Below are 12774 nucleotides of genomic sequence, written 5' to 3'. Positions count from 1 at the left end.
TTCAATGAGTTAGTATCAACTTTGTGCCAGACTTCGTGCAAAACCTCAGAGTTCCGAAATAAGAACGATTCAGGCAAATCGTTTACTGCTCCGTGGTGGAAACAGCCACGTGTGGTTACAGCACAGTGTAAGAGGTGCTATAATAGAGGTGTGTACAAACCTTCTAGCTATGCGGGGGGAGTAACTGGAAGGCGGAACAAAAATGGTAACTTTTCAGCTGGGTCTTACCGGATGAAGAGAAGTTCACTTGACTGCTGCAGCATCCCCACTCTTCCTCCTCCAAGTTGTCTTCTACTGTGTCAAGACTCTTTCCACTGCAAGTGACAAAGTTGGGACTCTGCCCTATGGAAAAAAGGAACTATATGGAGAGAATCACCCAAAGGGTTGTATGGATTTCAGATATGGCTAGATTGTGAGTCTGAAGTGATATCACAGAACTCAGTTTCTCTCCTTTCTTGGTTCTCCTTCCTTGATTGGAGGTCTCCCCAGTGGGCCCTGCATACCTTAGCTTTATCTCCTCCCAGGTTGAAGCCTGGTAGAGATGAGAGTATGCCTCTCTTACTACCGCTAATGTGCCAGAAAAATAATCCTGGTTTTCATTGGCTCACTCCTGAACCAATCACTGCAACCAGAGGGAATACGATGCTCTGATTGGCTGGACCTTGGTCACACGCCCCGCCCTGAGCTCCACAATAGCTCTTTCAATGGCCAAGATTTCTCTGAGTCCCACCACAACTCTACCAGGCTATTGGAACCTGGAGAATTCTCCCATTTTGCAGATGAGGAAATATACTTGTTTCTCAAAAGGCAAAGGAGTAACAAATAGTAATACGGATTTAGTGAAAGCAGGAAAAAAAGGGTGAGTGTCTGGCACTTTCTGTAGGTGATAGGAACACACTCTGTTTAACCTGTCATTCAAGGCTTTTAACAGTCTGGTTTTCAAAGCCCTATAACCAGACTCTATGAGTTGAGTCATTATTGCCTCTTACATAACTGTGTGACCTTAAGCAGGTCACTTAAACTCTCTGAAACCCAGTTTCCTTTTTTTTTTTTTTTTTCATCTTTTTGCCATTTCTTGGGCCGCTTCCACAGCATATGGAGGTTCCCAGGCTAAGGGTCGAATCGGAGCTATAGCCACCAGCCTGTGCCAGAGCCACAGCAACACGGGATCCAAGCCACGTCTGCAACCTACACCACAGCTCATGGTGGTGTAGGCGCAAGGCCAAGGATCAACCCGAAACCTCATGGTTCCTAGTCAGATTCGTTAACCACTGAGCCACGATGGGAACTCCCAAAACTCAGTTTCCTGATGCATAAAATGAGAAGAACACTAATACCTACCTGGCTGGGTGGGGACTTATATCAGTCAATTTCTATCAGGAAACTAAGTCAGATTTGATTAATTGACCAGGGGGATGTGTGCGTGTGCGTGTGCGTGTGCGTGTGTGTGTGTGTGTGTGTGTGCGCGCGCGCGCACTCAGCTACTACCAAGGCATATGGATATTCCAGGCCGGGATCGAACCTGTGCCACAGAAGCAACCAGAGCCACTGCAGTGACAATGCCAGGTCCTTAACCTACTGAACCACCAGGAAACTCCCACAAAGGGGATATTTTAAAAGAGGTGTAAGGAAACCCTACAGAGGATAATATGATACCCCAAAGACAGAAAGCGCCTGAGGCTCACAACAGCAGGACCCCAAGGTCTAAAGGGGTAAGAGGTGGAATGGTTGCCAGAATCTGTCAATGAAGAATCTGTCAGAGCAGATGAAGGAAGCATCCTGCAGGGTGAAGCTAAGGTGATCCTGCGAGGAAGAAAGCCAATAGAGCAAGTACTCGGACCTTCCTCTCTTCCCTCCCTCTCTTGCCTCCCTCTCTCTCCCATTCCCCATTGCATAAATCCAACTAGAAGCTCAAGGCCAAGGGAGGCTTCTGATAGCTCATAGAAGCCAACTTCCTGGGCACAGGGATAGGTGGAGAAGGGGAAATGGAAGAGAAGTAGCAGAGCACCATGAAGTGTTTGTTTGTTTTGCTTTTTAGGGCTGCACCCGTGGCACATGGAATTTCCCAGGCCAAGAGCTGCAGCTGCCAGCCTATACCACAGCCCCAGCCACTCCAGATCCAAGCCACATCTGTGACCTACACCACAGCTCATGGAAATGCTGGATCCTTAACCCACTGAGGGAGGCCAGGGATTGAACCTGCATCCTCATGGATACTAGTTGGGTTCGTTACTGCTGAGACACTATGGAAACTCCTTTTTTTTTTTTTTTTTTGGTCCCATGTGATGTGTTTAGAACTATGCCTGGCATATTAAAAGATTTTCAATCATTTTTGTTATTAATTACTATTTCCATACTAGTTCCAGCCCTACTTTCAAACTCCTCTCTCTCTACAAATCTATCTAGCAAAAATCTTCATGGCTCCGGAAAGGAAGGCTCTTTCATGTCTCTGAGCCTATGTTTAGGTTTTTTGACCTTTTTTATCCCACGGTATATGGAAATTCCCAGGCTAGGGGTTGAATGCGAGCTGCAGCCACAAGCCTACACCACAGTTACAGGAACACAGGATCTGAGCCACGTCTGCGACCTGCACCACAGCTCACGGCAATGCCAGATCCTTAACCCACTCATCGAGGCCAGGAATGGAACATGCATCCTCATAAATACTAGTCAGGAGTTCCTGTCGTGGCACAACGAAGACGAATCCGACTAGGAACCATGAGGTTGCGGGTTTGATTTCTAGCTTCGCTCAGTGGGTTAAGGCTCTAGCATTGCTGTGGCTGTAGCATAGGCCGGCAGCAACAGCTCCGATTAGACCTCTAGCCTGGGAACCTCCACATGCCATCGGTGCGGCCCTAAAAAAAAAGACAAAAGATAAAAAATAAATAAATAAATACTAGGTAGATTCGTTTCCACTGAGCTATGACAGGAACTCCCTGTTCAACCTTTTGGAATGAGCTTTTCCTCATCCCTTTCTGCTTTCAAATTCCTCTTCAACCCAAGTTCAAATTCATTTGTCTCCCAACCTGCGTCCTTCTCCTCTGGAATAAAGAGCAGTTGATAAACATCCATTCATATGATAATAGAGAGATATGCCCAAAGACTAGCCTAGTTGTGGCGTCCCCTGGAAATATCCAACAGGAATCATGGGTACAGCATCATGGGGGAGAGACCTCTAGTGTCCAGCCATGTCTGTCCATAACCCCAATCAACCGCTGGGCTACTCCCTGACCTGAGACCTGGCCAATTGTCAACAGACTGTGTCCTTAAAAGACAGAAAGCGCCTGAGGCTCACAACACAGGTGATCACCCCCCCCCACCATCCAACCTCAAGACATACCCAGGTCTCCGACAGCTTCAATCAGCCCCAGGCAACCTTCGGATCTGAGACCCTCCAGCTCAAGCCCAACCCCCCACCTTCACCCTCAGCTAGTTGCTGAAATTGATTTTTTTTTCTTTTTTAATTTTATGGCCACACCCCCGGCATATGGAAGTTCCTAGGCCAGAGATTGAATCTGAGCCACAACTGTGACCTCCACTGCAACTGCGGCAACACCGGGTCCTTTAACCCGACTAAACCGGGTCCGGGATAGAAACCAGCATCTCCACAGCAACCCAAGCTGCTGTTGTAGTCTTTTTTTCCCTTTTCTTTTCTTTTTTTGGCTGCCCTGAAGCATATGGAGTTCCAGGGTCAGGGATCAGATCCAAGCCACAGCTGCGACCCATGCCCAGCAGCTGCACCAACACTAGATCCCTTAACACACTGTGCTGGACCAGGAATTGAACCTGCGTCCAGGTGCTGCAGAGACGCCACCAATCCCGTTGCACCACATTGGGAACTCCTGCAGTCCGATTCTTAACCTACCACGCCTTGGCAGGAACTCCTGAAATTGATTTCTGTTGGCCTGGCAAACTTTGGAAGAATAAAGCAGGGTGTATGCATTATTAATAGAAAAAAAAATTGTGGAATTGCAATACCTCAATTCTGAACAGTGTGTATAATAGTTATTTTTACCTACATTATTTCCCAAACGACATCTAAATTTAGGAGACCCAAACTGTTATCGAACAATAATTATGTTTTTAATGGCAAACAAAATGGGAAGGATGATAAAAGATCACAGCTGGATCCAAAACTCTGGTGCTGACACAAGAGAAGATGAGCCCTGGGTCTGAGGACAAATGAATACAAATTGAGTACAAATCACCTGAATTTTATATGCAGATTAGAATAAAAATATAAAATGCAGAAAATTAAAAGGACAACTTATTATGAAGCAGAGGACAAAGAGGAAATAAACACAGGACTGTCACGAAGGAAGATGTAAAAAGAGAAATGAAATAACGTAGCTACAATATAATCAAAGTCTTAAATACAGGTGTAGAGTTCTCATCATGGCTCAGTGGTAACGAACACCGACCAGCATCCATGAGGACGCAGGTTCAGTCCCTGGCTCCATTCAGTGGGTTAAGGATTCAGCGTTGCTGCAAGCTGTGGTCTAGTTCGCACACAGACCGGGCTTGGCAGCTGTAGCTCTGATTCGACCCCTAGCCTGGGAACTTCCATGTGCCACAGATGCAGCCCGCCTTCCCCTAAAAGTGTAAATACAGGTGTAACCCAGATGTTAGCTGTCTTTGTCCTAAGGCTTCTGTATGCTCTGCTTGTGGGCTGACATCAACCTGGATACACAACCCAAAACATCTTTAAATAACCCAAAACCATCCACTCACACCTAAGCGGTTTCCCTTGGGGGTGCAACTGGCCTTGTGTGAGGAACGTCTCGCCTCTTGGCACGATCCTGGCCACCAGGTCAGCAAAGACCATGCTCTCGCCCCCAATGGTCATTGTGACCAGGGAAACCAGCCACGTTTCTCGTGGCAAAACCATCCTCCATAGAGCAACTTTGCACCGAAGCAACAGGGATCCGTCTTCACTAAAGGTTGCAGTAAGGATACATCACACATCCCATTGTAAACAATGCAAACCCTTTCCTCACACTTTCTGCTTTGTTCTGCAATCCTTCATCAGCTAACCGTTCCTGGATCATTTGGTTCTCTTTTTTCTTTTTGTCTTTTTAGGGCTGCACCCGCAGCATACGGAAGTTCCCAGGCAAGGGGTCCAATCAGAGCTGTACATGCCAGGGTACTTCACAGCCACATCGACGCCAGATCCTTAACCCACTGAGTGGGTCAGGGATCAAACCCCCATTCTCCTGGCTACTAGTCGGGTTTGTTGCCACCAAGACAACACAGGAACACCTGGATCATTTTTTTTTCTTTTCTTTCTTTTTATTTATTTACTTATTTATGTTTGCTTTTTAGGGCCACATTTGTGGCACATGGAAGTTCCCAGGCTAGGGGTCAAATCGGAGTTGCAGCTGCTGGCCTATGCCACAGCCATGGCAACTTGGGATCGGAGCCATGTCTGCAACCTGTACCACAGTTCGAGGCAACGCCGGGTCCCAAATCCACGGAGCAAGGCCAGGGATGAACTAGTTGGATTTGTTTCCGCTACACCACAATGGGAACACCCCACCCCTTTTTTTTTCCTTTACCCCATCATCTCTCATAGAACCTGGCTGTTTAGTTCATGTCTCTCCCTCCCAACACTCCAGAGATGCCACTGATTCTGCTGTGCCACAGCGGGAACTCCATAAATTCCTTTTATTTTTATTTTATGTATTTATTTATTTTTTGCTCTTTAGAGCCACCCCAGGGGCATACGGGAGTTCCAGACTAGGTGTCAAATGGGCATTGCAGCTGCTGTCCTACACCACCGCCACAGCAACGCCAGATCCAAGCCGCGTCTGCGTCCTGCACCACAGCTCATGGCAATGCTGGATCCCCAAGCCCCTGAGCGAGGCCAGGGATGAAACCCACATCCTCATGTGGGAGGATTTGTTTCTCCTAAGCCACGACAGGAATTCCTGCAAATTCCTTTAAACATTGGCATGGGAGCATCTTTACTAAGTATTCAAAATCCAGGAACCATAAAAAATTGATTAATGCAACTATAAAAAATAAGTTTAATGGAGTTCCTGTTGTGGCTCAACAGGTTAAGGACCCAACGTGGGTTCAGCCATTAAAATAAAAGTCTGTCATTCCATGAGTTCAGTTGTCTTCTGCATCATTCATCAGCATTTTAAAGTTTCCTTCATATAGATTTTATGCATTTCTTAGTAAGTCTATTCTTAGGTCTTTACCTTTTGTATTGCTATTGTACATGGGGTCACCACTTCCATTTATCTTCTAAGTGGTTGTTGTTGGTATAAATAGGAAAGCTATTGATTTCCTTAGCTCAATTTTGGACCTAGCCAACTAACTGAGTGTTTTTCTTGTTTTTTTTCAGCAGATTCCCCTGGATTTTCCAGATGTTACTGTATCGTTTGCAAATGATATTCACTTTACGTCCGTTTTCACTTTTTTTTTTGGTCTTTTTAGGGCTCCACCCGTGGCCTATGGAAGTTCCCAGGCTAGGGGTCCAATCAGAGCTGCAGCCACCAGCCTACACCACAGCCATAGTAACGCAGAATCCGAGCCTCGTCTGTGACCTCCGCCACAGCTCCCAGCAAGGCAGGATCCTTAACCCACTGAGTGAGGTCAGGGATCCAACCTGCGTCCTCATGGATGCTAGTCGGGTTTGTTAACCACTGAGCCACGACAGGAACTCCCTCCCTTTTCCAGAGATGACTGAACGCCGTGGAGGGCCTTCCTTCTGATTTCAAACCCTATGTCTTTGGTAGGAAGGTAGAGGAGAGAAATTCACATTGACGGTAGTACATCAGGGTCATTTGTAAATATGTTCTTTCCTTTGCCACCACCTCTTCCTTTACATGAGAGATCCCATCACTCCTTTTTTTTTTTTTTTTTTTTTTTGTCTTTTGGTCTTTTGTTGTTGTTGTTGTTGTTGTTGCTATTTCTTGGGCCGCTCCCGCGGCATATGGAGGTTCCCAGGCTAGGGGTTGAATTGGAGCTGTAGCCACCGGCCTACGCCAGAGCCACAGCAACGCAGGATCCGAGCCGCGTCTGCAACCTACACCACAGCTCACGGCAACGCCGGATCGTTAACCCACTGAGCAAGGGCAGGGACCGAACCCGCAACCTCATGGTTCCTAGTCGGATTCGTTAACCGCTGGCGCCACGACGGGAACTCCACTCCTTTTTTTTTTTTTTTTTTTTTTTTGTCTTTTATCTTTTTGTCTGTTGTTGTTGATGTTGTTGTTGCTGTTGTTGCTATATCTTGGGCCGCTCCCGTGGCATATGGAGGTTCCCAGGCTAGGAGTCTAATCGGAGCTGTAGCCACCGGCCTATGCCAGAGACACAGCAACGCAGGATCCGAGCCGCGTCTGCAACCTACACCACAGCTCACGGCAACGCCGGATCGTTAACCCACTGAGCAAGGGCAGGGACCGAACCCGCGACCTCATGGTTCCTAGTCGGATTCGTTAACCACTGCGCCATGACGGGAACTCCACTCCTTTTTTTATATTTTAGTTTTCCCTTTTTTTTTTAGGACCACATGTGTGGCATATGGAGGTTCCCAGGCTAAGGGTCTAATCGGAACTGCAGCTGCCAGCCTACACCACAGCCACAGCAACACCAGATCGGAGCCGCGTCTGGGACCTACACCTCTGCTCACGGCAGCGCCAGATCCTTAATCCACTGAGCAGGGCCAGTGATTGAACCCACATCCTCATGGATACTAGTCCGGTCCATTAGTGCTGAGCCACAACAGGAACTACCCCCATCACTCTTCAAGCCTGAGATCAAAGGTCACTTCCTCCAGGAAGCTCTCCCTGAGCATTTGGTCCAAGTCTGGTTGGCTTGTACTTCTCCATCATGGAGGTCACCCTAGTCCATTGTACTGCCTTGTGGAAGTGATGAATCTGGGCCTCCCGGGGAGTCCTCAATGAAAATGAATCCGATGAGTATCCTCTGCCGTGAGCAGAGGTGTAGGTGGCAGATGCGGCTCAGATCCTGCATTGATGTGGCATAGGGTGGCATCTACGGCCAAAAAAAAAAAAAAAAAAAAAATTCTGGGCCCTCCCAAGGGCAGAGCTCTGAGAGGGAAGGGCCTGTACTCACTTGGGGAGCACTTATTTCTAATTTGAAGTTTGATCCCTGGCCGGGGAACTTCATATGCTGCCCAACATCCGTCTCCTCCTCAGTTCCCTTTTGAGGTTTTCTTCCTCTTATTAAACATGAAACCAACCGAGTCCCCCTGAAACAGAAGGGAAGGGGGCAGGGCACAACTTTTTAAAAAGTTGTTATTGATATAGCCATATAGACATATTGGCGTAGCCATTGAGGATAAAACAAAAACTGGGTAGAACCAGGTAGGTCCAAGATGGCAGAAAGGTTCAACTTGCAGTAGACCTTGAGCCTCATTATACACTCATTGTAATATATTAGCATATGCTAAACGACATGCCCCCAGGCACCCCAACTATTCTGAGGTTGACCATGAAAGGCCAAAAAGTGGGCAGTGGCCCACTTCCTGGATATTCCCACCCCTTCCCCTGAAATAGTTGGAATAACCCTCCCACTTATTAGTCTATGAAATTACCCAGCCAGGCGTTCCTTCTATGGCCCAGTGGGTTAAGGATCCAGCGTGGCCATAGCTGTGGTATAGGTCGCAGTTGCAGCTTGAATTTGAAGTTTGATCCCTGGCCAGGGAACTTCCATATGCTGTGGGTGCAGCCAAAAAGAAAGAAAGAAAGAAATTACCCAACCCATAAAAACTCCTATTTGGGACCTCTCAGGATTAAAGAATATCAAAGAAGAGGGGGGATTGAAATGGAGCAGGACCCTTCAGGCTGTTCCCTGGTATAAAGTTCCTCCATGGCCCCCTCTTCTTTTCTTTCTTTTTTTTTTTTCTTTTGTCTTTTTCCAGGGCCGCTCCTGCGGCATATGGATGTTCCCAGGTTAGGGGTCTAATCAGAGCTACAGCTGCCGGCCTACGCCAGAGCCACAGCAGTGCAGGATCCAAGCCGCATCTGGAGCCTACACCACAGCTCATGGCATTGCTGGATCCTTAACCCACTGAGCGAGGCCAGGGATCGAACCCAAAACCTCGTGGTTCCTAGTCAGATTCGTTAACCACTAAGCCACGATGGGAACTCCCCCCTTTTTCTTTTCTTGTTTTTCTTCCTTTCTTTCTGCCCCCCCCCTTTTTTTTTGGCTTTTTAGGGCTGCACCCTGTGGTATACAGAAGTTCCCAGGCTAGGGGTCCAGGGCCCAATCAGAGCTAGAGCTGCCGGCCCACGCCACAGCCACGGCAGTGCCAGATCCAAGCCGAGTCTGCGACCTACACCACCGCTCACAGCAATGCCAAATCCCTAACCCACCGATCGATGCCAGGGATTAAGCCCAAATCCTCATGGATACGAGCTGGATTCGTTTCCGTTGCAGCACAATGGGTACTCCCCGACCCCCCATTTCTTGCTTGTAGAAGAAAGAGGTTTTAGTCTCCCAGGACTTCCCCGAGTTTCAAAGAGCAGGCTCTAGCAGTCAATGATTAGAAGAGTCACAGGACTCCTTGTTCCTCCCGAAGGGAAATAGATAACAATCTGATGCAAATCTTTTGAGTTGCTCTGCAGACGCCAAGCCCCCCTACGCAGGTGGGGGATGGTTACTTCATGCTGCTTCAGAGCAGACCCCAGTCCGGTAACTGGAAGGTTGAGATTCCTGAGACATCACCCTGTTACCCCACCAACAACCAATCAGAAGCCTGCAAGCTGATCATTAAGCATACCGTGACCCTCTCTCACCTAACACTGCCTTTATTTATATATTTATTTATTTATTTTCCCTTTTTAGGGCCGCACCTGCAGCAGATGGAAGTTCCCAGCCTAGGGGTCAAATCGAAGCTGCAGCTGCCAGCCTATGCCACAGCCATAGCAACACCAGATCTGAGCCACATCTGCCACCTATGCCACAGCTCACGGCAAACCCGGATCCTTAACCCACTGAGCAAGACCACCTTGATGAAACCTGCATCCTCATGGATCCTATGTTGGGTTCTCAAACTGCTGAGCCACAGCGGGAACTCCCTCACACTGTCTTTAAAAACCCTTGCCTGGGAGTTCCCTTCGTGGCTCAGCAGTTAAAGAACCCAACTAGGATCCATGAGCATGCAGATTTGATCCCTGGCCTGGTTCGGTGGGTTAAGGATCCGGTGTTGCCGTGAGCTGTGGTGGAGGTCACAGACGTGGCTCGGATCTGGCGTGGCTGTGGCTGTGGTGTAGGCTGGCAGCTGTAGTTCCAATGTGACCCCTAGCCGGGGAACCTCCATATGCTGTGGGAGCGGCCCCATGTGATGGAACATGATGGAGGATAATGTGAGAAAAAGAATGTGTATGTATATATACACACACATATGTAAGGCTGGGTCACTTTGCTGTACAGTGGAAATCAACAGAACATTGTAAATCAACTATAATTTAAAAAAAAAAAAAAAAAAAAAAAACCTTGCCTGAAAGCCATCATGGAGGTTGGATCTTTTAGGCCTGAGCTGTCTATTTGCTATGCTTGGCACCCTGCGAATAAATCCTCATTTTGCTGCAAACGCTCACTCTCAGAGTTTGGCTTTGTGTGTCGTGGGTACCCAAACCCTTGCTTGGTAAGAAATAAAATTAGTAAGGATTGATTTTTTTTATTTTCCCCTTTTACAGCCACATCTGCCGCATTGGAAGTTCCTGCACCAGGTGTCAAACTGGAGCTTCAGCTGGGACCTGTGCCACTGGATCCAAGCTGCATCTGTGACCTACACCACAGCTCACGGCAACACTGGATCCTTAACCCACTCAGCGAGGCCAGGGATCAAACCCGCATCCTCACAGAGAAAACATCAGGTTCTTAACCTGCTGAGCCACAGTAGGAACTCCCAGTTAGTAAGGATTGAAATCAAAAGTTTTCTTTCCTCTAGCAAAGGGGAGGGGCGTATGACCAAAACTAGGCCAGATGGAGCCCCTCTCCTAGGAATTTGAATAGTGAGACAAAGAGACTGAACTTGTTGGACTGTGATTACAGATGCAGCGCCCACTCCATGTGACAAGTTCCTCTTCCTGGCTTCTGGAACTGTCCATCTCCACGCTATTTTCTTCCAATAAATTCGCTTTTGCCTAAGTTGGCCACAGGTGGTGTCAGGGGGTTGCTGCTGTAACAAATGATCTAAAATCACAGCAGCAGAATTCCTGTTGTTGTTTAGCGGTAACGAAACTGGCTAGGATCCGTGAGGATGCAGGTTCAATCCCTGGCCTCACTCAGTGGGTTAAGGATCCGGTGTTGCCATGACCTGTGGTATAGATCACAGACATGGCTCAGATCTGGCTTTGCTGTGGCTGTGGCATAGACCGGCAGCTATAGCTCCAATTCGACCCCTAGCCTGGGAACTTCCATATGCTGTGGGTGCGGCCCTAAAAAGGCAAAAGACAAAACAAAACAAAAAAACAAAGCTAGTGTATCTTCCATTGTCCCAGGCTGCCACCCAAAAATTCCATCGGTGTGCAGAGCCCTATGCTGTGTAGAAAAATGAAATCAATAAGAATCAGCCCCTGGCTTGGAGGAGTTCACATAAAAAGAGAAAAATTGAAAAGCAGCCCACGTTGCCAAGATTGAAAGACCAGCTCAGGACAACAACAGATGAGATGGCACATATTGTAGTGCCAAATGCACTGCCCAGACAAATGTGGAGAGCAGAGTGATGCACTTTGGGAAGAACCCAATGGTCTGGGAAATCCTCGGGGACAAGGCAGAGCTCAAACATCAAGAGAAGCTACGTGCACACAAATTCTCCCAGGGACCCTTTGAAATCAGGCTCTGGTCAATCAGTGCATGGTCACCACTGTGTGTCTTAAGTCTCAGCCTAGGTGCCTGCATGTCACATTGTGCATCCTGAGCTGAAATTCTCAAGACATTTTTAGTTTGTATGAGAGAAAAGCAATTCAAATTGGCTTTAAGAGGACAGTGATATATTCTAATTCACATATATTTTTAAAGGTTTAGATATAGATGACCTTCAGGAACAGCCTGATCCAGGGGCTCCTGCTGTGTCCTTGGGACTTGGTTTCTTTAGCTTTGTGCTTTTACTTTGCTCTTTTTTTTTTTTTTTTTTTTTTTTTTTTTGCTTTTTAGGGCCACACCCACAGCATATGGAGCTCCCCAGGCTAGGGGTCAAATTGGAGCTGTAGTTGCTGGCCTATACCACAACCACAGCAACACCAGATCCAAGCCACGTCTGCAACCTATGCTAGAGCTCACGGCAACACAGGATCCTTAACCCACTGAGCGAGGCCAGGGATCGAACCTACATCCTCATGGATACTAGTCAGATTCGTTAATCACTGAGCCACAACAGGAACTCCTGACTTTGCTCTTGACAAGGCTCTCCCCTAGTGGGTGACCCTAACTGCTCCAGACTATCATTCTCTCAGAAATAGGTTGAAAGGAAAAAAGATTTTTTTCCTGAATTGTTTGGGAAAGAGTCCTAGGACTTATTCTTGGTTGTTTTGGCTTAGGTCATTACTTTTGAGCTGCATGGAGTCAGATTTGAATTCCTGGGCAGTGCACACGCTCCACACACCAACCATATCTGGAGACCATCACCCCTCCATTTCCAGGCCTTGATGTCTTCAGTTGAGAGAGGATGAAGAAGGAAGGGACTAGCAAAGAGATGTCACCTAAGCAGAGACCTCAGCCTGGTACCTTCCCTTAGAGCAGTCAGGAACCTGCCCAACGGGTCATGACCTCTAGTAGGCATGTCTGGATATTCCT

Source organism: Sus scrofa, chromosome 3 (assembly GCF_000003025.6).
Source record: "Sus scrofa isolate TJ Tabasco breed Duroc chromosome 3, Sscrofa11.1, whole genome shotgun sequence".
Taxonomy (NCBI): Eukaryota; Metazoa; Chordata; class Mammalia; order Artiodactyla; family Suidae; genus Sus; species Sus scrofa.
This window is presented reverse-complemented; position numbering follows the sequence as displayed.